We start from the raw sequence: 7,470 nt of genomic DNA, 5'->3' as shown, positions 1-7,470 counted from the left end.
TATATATATATATATATATATATATATATATATATATATATATATATATATATATATATATATATATATAGAGAGAGAGAGAGAGAGAGAGAGAGAGAGAGAGAGAGAGAGAGAGAGAGGATAATACACGTAATTTTGCTATATATATCATCATGTCTCGGTGAAATTTCCCCTCCCGCGCTTAAATTTTGTGTGCACGCCGGAGACCTCTGTTTCAGTGTACGTAGTCTGACGGGCGTAGAAAAGTTTTAACGTTGATAGGCCGCACAATTTTTTTATTTTTCAATCTATTTTTAATACAAATTACAAAAATATATGATTTGACATTGAAAGCATCTAGACCCCTAATTGGGTTTCGGTGATTAATGACAATGTGAGATTACTATGACTAATGTGTGTTTTGCAGATGCAATTAAGTTAAGTTATGGTAATGGCAATTGATTGGGCAATCATGGTTGTCATGCCCCTATAATGGAAATCGTTTCGGTTTTCAAAGGATGGACGACAAGGTTAAGGATGAACTAGTTCTAAGTGTCGTTTGGTATTGAAGAGACGCTTAGAATAGTTTAGAACTTTGTTTTTCCTTTGACCGTACTATAAAGGGGTATGAACTAGTAGCTTGACCTATGTGAGTCTAGTGGGTTAGGTGTGGTGCACACTTATCAAATCTAGCACTAGATAGCTCCTAAGTAACCCTAAGATCAATTGGAGAAAACTTCATTCACATATGATTGTGAATTGTAAGTGAATGGAGGGTCAAATGTTGACCGGACGCTAGTCCCGGTGTGACCGAACGCTGGCAGTAGAGTCCGATCAGTTCATTTGATCAAACAGAAGTTGTCTAGTGGGACCAGACGCTGAGTGTAAAGCGACCTGACAGAGAGCAGTTTTTGTGACCGGACGTGTTTGGTCAGTGCTGACCGGACGCTGGTCAGAGTCCGGTCACAACTTAACGCCTCAGTGGCGGGGAGAACTGACCGGAGCGTCCGGTCACCCTGCAGTGGCATATAACGGTTTGTTTTGAACGAGGGTGTATAAATACTTTTTCTATTCATTTAAGGGAGTACTCTGGTATATTTCAACAGCTACGAAACACCATTAAGAGTGCCAAAGAGAGCAAGAGCCTAGTGTGATGATTGAGATTTGAGAATCCAACATTAAGGCCTCATTAGCAAAAACAGAGTAGCAAGTGTGCATCCACCCTTCTTATTAGGCTTGTTGTGGTCCAGTGACAGTTCTTGCTTGTTACTCTTGGTGATCGTCATCACCTAGACGACTTGGTGGTGATTGGGAGTTTGGTGATCATCCGGCGGAGCTTCTAGATGACCCAACTCAAGTTGTGAGCGATTGTGGGCGATTCACCGCGATGGAGTGTCGAAGAATCAGCCCGTAGAGAGCACTTGATCCTTACGCGGATCAAGGGGGAGCTAGACCCTTGCGCGGGTGCTCCAATGAGTACTGGTGGGGAGTCGCGACTCTCCGATACCTCAGTAAAATATCGCCGCGTTCCTCCTTCTCTCTTTACTTTGAGCATTTACTTTAAGCAATTCAATTCTTGTCTTTACATTCATAGAATTGCCATGTTAGAGTAGGATTGGAATTTAGGTTGTAAAACTTTTGTGCGGTAGACCATTAGAAACACTTTCTAGGCACAAGGGGTGAAGTGTGCTAAGTATAGGGTTTAATTATTGAAAGAATTTTAGAATTAGCCCAATTCACCCCCTTCTTGAACATCTTGATCCTTTCAATTGGTATCGGAGCCTCGTGCCCACGTATTTAGGCTTAACCGCCTAGAGAAAGATGTCCCACGGGGATGGACCTCCTCCTATCTTTGAGGAAGATGATTTTTCATATTGGAAAATCCACATGGAGGCGTATTCAGAAGCTCTAGATGTTGGAATTCTTAGAGCCGCCTTGTAACACCCAAAAATTGACATTCTTTTAAAATAGTAAATTTGATATATTTATGCAAATATGTGTGCATTAAAATATAGGAAAATAATAATTTTTATGAAATTAAAATCAATCATAAGGATAGATACATGTTGATGCACTCATGCTGCAGCATTTTATTTAATATGTTGAGTGGTTTTGATTTAAACTCAAAAGGATTCAAAAATCATTTGGAAATGAAATTGGAAATTTGATTTGGAAAAAAAAAGGAAATTCATTTTCTCTCCCCTCCTTTCTTCAGTTTTGGCCTGCTGGCCATTTCCTTCCCCGCTGGCCCACTTGGCTGCTGGCCCTTCTTTTCCTCCGCGCCAGCCTAGCCCTGCCGGCCCAGCACCACACGCCCGCAAGGCGCCGGCCCAGCACCGCACGCCAGCAAGGCACCAGCCCAGCTCGGGTGGAACCGCACGCCCAACCGTTGCCGCGCCCTCCCCGCGCCTCAGCCGCTAACCGCCTGTGCCCGCACGTCAACGCCTTCCCCAACCTCTCGCGTCCTGCGCTAGTCAAGCCACAACCGCTCGCGCCCACTCGCGTCGTCGTGGGAGCGTCTCCCCAGCGCCCGGCTGAAAGGTCCTAATGGCTAGAGGGGGGGTGAATAGCCTATTAAAAATTTCTGCAACAACACTTAACAAACCGGTTAGACAGTTATGAGGCGAAGCAAGTGTTGCGCTAGCCTACTCAAAATGCAAGCCACCTATCACAATTCTAATTTAGATAGTGTCTATTCACACAATAGCTATGACACTACCCTATGTTAGCGTGCTCTCAAAGACTAACTAAAGAGTCACACCAACCAACCAAGCAAGCTCTCACAACTAGTTATACTAAAGAGCTTGACAACTACTTTGCGGTAATGTAAAGAGAGTGATCATGAAGATTATACCGCCACGTAGATGAAGGAACCAATCAATCACAAGGATGAATAACAATGAAGACCAATCACCTCGGAATCAATGATGAACACAATGAATTTTTACCGAGGTTCACTTGCTTGCCGGCAAGCTAGTCCTCGTTGTGGCGATTCACTCACTTGGAGGTTCACGTGCTAATTGGCTTCACACGCCAAACCCTCAATAGGGTGCCACACAACCAACACAAGATGAGGATCACACAAGCCATGAGCAATCCACTAGAGTACCTTTTGGCTCTCTGCCGGGGAAAGGTTAAGAACCCCTCACAATCACCATGATCGGAGCCAGAGACAATCACCACCCTCCACTCAACGATCCTCGCTACTCCAAGCCGTCTAGGTGGCGGCAACCACCAAGAGTAACAAGCGAAACCCACAGCGAAATACGAACACCAAGTGCCTCTAGATGCAAACACTCAAGCAATGCATTTGGATTCTCTCCCAATCTCACAAAGATGATGAATCAATGACGGAGATGAGTGGGAGGGCTTTGGCTAAGCTCACAAGGTTGCTATGTCAATGAAAATGGCCAAAGGTGTGAGTTTCAACTGGCCATGGGGCTTAAATAGAACCCCCACGAAATAGAGATATTGTACCCCTTCACTGGGCACAACGCGGGGTGACCCGACGCTCCGGTCCGATCGACCAGACGCTGGCCCTCAGCGCCTGGTCATGTGATTCACGCCACGTGTCCCCTGCTTCAAATACTGTTTGTCAGATTTCAACGGTCATCTGTTGACAGGACACTGCGCACAAACTGACTGGATGGTCAGCCTCCAGCGTCCGATCATTTTCAGTAAGGTTCCAGAAATGATTTTCTTCGACCGGATGTGTCCAGTCATGCTTGACCGGACCCTGACAACGTTCGGTCACTCAGTGACTTTCTTCTATGCTGTCCGACAACAGGACCGGACCTTGAACCTCAGCGTCCGGTCAGTCCATGACCCAGCCCGGTTGATTGACCGACGCCAGCGTCTTCGCTGTTACAACTGACCGGACGCGCCGGTTCCTTAGAGACCAGCATCCGGTCACCTTGTGACCAGCGAGACTAACTCTTTTTCACCTCTAACTTCTTCACCCTTGCTCAAATGTGCCAACCACCAAGTGTATCACCTTGTGCACATGTGTTTGCATATTTTCACAAACATTTTCAAGGGTGTTAGCATTCCACTAGATCCTAAATGCATATGTAATGAGTTAGAGCATCTAGTGGCACTTTGATAACCGCATTCCGATACGAGTTTCACCCCTCTTAATAGTATGGCTATCAAACCTAAATGTGATCACACTCTCTAAGTGTTTTGATCACCAAAACAAAATAGGACCTATAATTTATACCTTTGCCTTGAGCTTTTTGTTTTTCTCTTTCTTCTTTCCAAGTCCAAGCACTTGATCATCATCATGGCATCGCCATCTTCATGTCATGATCTTCATTTGCTTCATAACTTGGAGTGTGCTACCTATCTCATGATCACTAGATAAACTAGGTTAGCACTTAGGGTTTCAACAATTCACCAAAACCAAACTAGAGCTTTCATCGGCCTCTATAAAATGGAGCCGAGACCTGTTGCCGCCCTCCCTGCTGTCTCCCCTACTTCGTTTTTGCGTTCGCCCGTGCACCAGGAAGCCGCAACCACCGCAGCAGCGCCGTGATCCGCCGAGCAGAACTGCCGCACAGCCGCCGTCCTCGAGCCACCTCTGACCTCGTTTTCAATCGCGGTGAGACCCCCTTGCTCCCCTACTTCTCTCCATGCCTTCAATTTCGAGTTTCATGGACTCTAGGGCCCAATCCGTGAGCGCCGTCGACCTTCCCGCCGCCGGCCATGGTGACCACCCCATCAGTTGTGTCCTCCGGCCGCAATCTCGGCCTGGGTGAGGTCACATGCACCCCCTCTCTTCCCCGATGCCTTCAGTTCATCGAACCGTGGTCTGTAGGCCATGATTCGCGCGCGCCGGCGAGTTCCTCGTTGTTGGCCATGGACCCCGCCGTGGCCGCCATTGTTCCGACCGCTGCCTCCTTCTCTCTTCCCCTCAGTTCTGATCTGAGCCATCCATCACTTGATCAATGGTCACCGAAGGCCGATACCCCTTCGCGGGTCTTTTTTCTAAAGAGACCCCCAAGTCTTTCCATTTTGAACCCGCAGTCCTCGGCCGATTTTAAAAATCACAGATTTGATTTAAATCCAAAAATAGTTCATTCTAATTAGTGAAATGCCACTGGATTTGTTTTGCTCATAAAAACTTTGTTTTAGCTTCTGAATCGACCCATTCAAATTGCGTTAGTTTCGTAATTGCATAATCTACATGTTAGTACCACTGTTAAACATGTTTGCAACATTTCAATTTCATGGTTAGGTTTAATTAAATAAATTCCTATAGAAAACCCCGTTTAATTCATAACTTTCGTGTTTTAGCTTTGTTTTTCGTGAACTTTGTGTTGACGTGATTGTAGCGAGACGTAGATTCTTTTCATAAATATTTTATCTTGTTTTATATATTGCTGGTGTACCGTTCTAACTATAGGATTGTTTGCTTTGCATGAATGTTCCTGAAATGTCGTATGTTGCTGTGTTGGTCATGTTCAGACGGTGAGGAGAACGTTGGTGACCAAGAGTTCTTTGATGACCAGCAGGACCAGCAAGAGTTTGTTAACCAAGGCAAGTATAGCATGGGATCTACCTTAATGTCCTATTCACTATTTATTAATTACTCATTTGCATGTGTCTAACTTTGATAACCGTAAGGACATCCTAGTGGTTGATTATCCTGTTCCCTTGTCACCTATGGGTTATATGCATATGGGTAGTTTGCTAGCGCTCAACATAACTATACATGATCTACATATTGAACAATGATTCTATGGAAAGAAAAGGTAAAAGTTGCTTTTAAACAACTGAATTATAGGGCAAAGGAGCAAATGACTTTTGATCATGATGCTCTCGGCCCTCCATAAGGACTTATCTATCGGCAAAAGCTGGGACTGATAGTGCAACCGTGAGGGTCACATGGCTCTGACTTTAGCTCAGTAATAGGACCTTTTCTAGCTTGTTAGAGGTTACCTTTATGGCGCAAAAAGGGCTTGCCACGTTGGGTACAGGGCAGCCTCTGTTCCTATGTGTATAGCCGTGATGGACATGTGCCATAGGAAAGGGGGGTTCCTATATCTGCCTGCCAAGGAAACCTAGCGGCCCTAACTTGTTAGAGAAACCTATGAAATGGCTTCATAGTGTACCCCGCCCGCTCACCTTGGTAGTGTTATGGGAGTAATTAACCTGGGCATGTGGGAAACATGACTCATGGTGAATATGCACAACCTCTACAAAGGGTTACAAACTGTTATAACAGTCATGCTCACGGTCACGAGCGGCCCGAAAAACTCATAGAATAACTGGTTATTTATTGTTGTTCATTTATGATGTTCTATGATGATAATATGATACAATTGATTCTGATATCTGTCCATATGGGTTTAATTGGGGCTTAAGCATAACATGATAATAGTTGATGATAAAAATCTTGACTTACTAAAAATGCTAACTGCAGTAAACCAGTGTCATCCTTTTTGAGCTTTCATAACCCCATGTTATCTTGGTAAGTACGGGAAGTACTTATGCTTGTTTACTTTCTATATTTGGATAAAAATCCTGGATGGGTAACAGATGTCAATGAGTGTGAGGAGTTTCCAGAGGACTTTTAGGCTTGTGGTCAACCAGTTGACCGTCCCTATGTTGTAGCTTCCATAAGAGAGCTATCTTTTTATTTTCCGTTGTGTTGTGTAAGACTATGTTATGGTATTAATCGTGATGTAAGATACACCATGATAATACTTTTGTAATTTGTCTACTTATGTGTGTGACTGATCCCTGGGCACACATGAGTTTTATGCATTCAATTTTATCCTTAAAATTGGGTGTGACAAATTGGTATCAGAGCTAGGTTGACTGTAGGACGCAAGCCTAGTTAGAGATGGTCGTTTTAGCATCTTTGCTCCTCTGATTTTATGCTTACTGTCTCATTCTTGTTATTTTATTAAATTATTTATGCTTTTCATACCTTAATCTATTAGATAAAATTGTTGATTCTAATTCTATCTTACTCTAAATCTATAGATGTCTCGTAACCCAAAGACCGCCCGCCTCAGCACTGTAGGCTACCGTGCCATGTTCACCCCCCGTGCTCCACAGGTGGAGAAGGAGATTGTGGTCATCTCCGATGATGAGGAGTGGATGGCTACCCCGACTCCTGCACCAGCACCTGCTCCTACTCCAGCTGTTGCACCTATCTATGCTGCTATAGCTACACAGCGGAGTCATCAGCTACTTCACCTACGCCTGTGCCATCCCCAGCTATCCCTGTGGTGGATGAGGAGATGGGCTGGACGTGCAAGTACTACTTCAAGCAAGCCCCGGAGACGGCCTACTACCACACCCTCCTTACTCATGTGCTGGATGACTACTTCACTGATCTGCACGCTGCCATCAACTACTACTATGCGGAGTACCAACACCCTTTGGAGGCAACTTTTTGGAAGGTAGAGCTGGTTGTCACCGTCTGGAATGACATAAAGAATGCACATGAGGTGGAGACTGTCCATCTTGCCACTGTCAGAC

Source organism: Miscanthus floridulus, chromosome 10, assembly GCF_019320115.1.
Source record: "Miscanthus floridulus cultivar M001 chromosome 10, ASM1932011v1, whole genome shotgun sequence".
Classification (NCBI taxonomy): domain Eukaryota; kingdom Viridiplantae; phylum Streptophyta; class Magnoliopsida; order Poales; family Poaceae; genus Miscanthus; species Miscanthus floridulus.
This window is presented reverse-complemented; position numbering follows the sequence as displayed.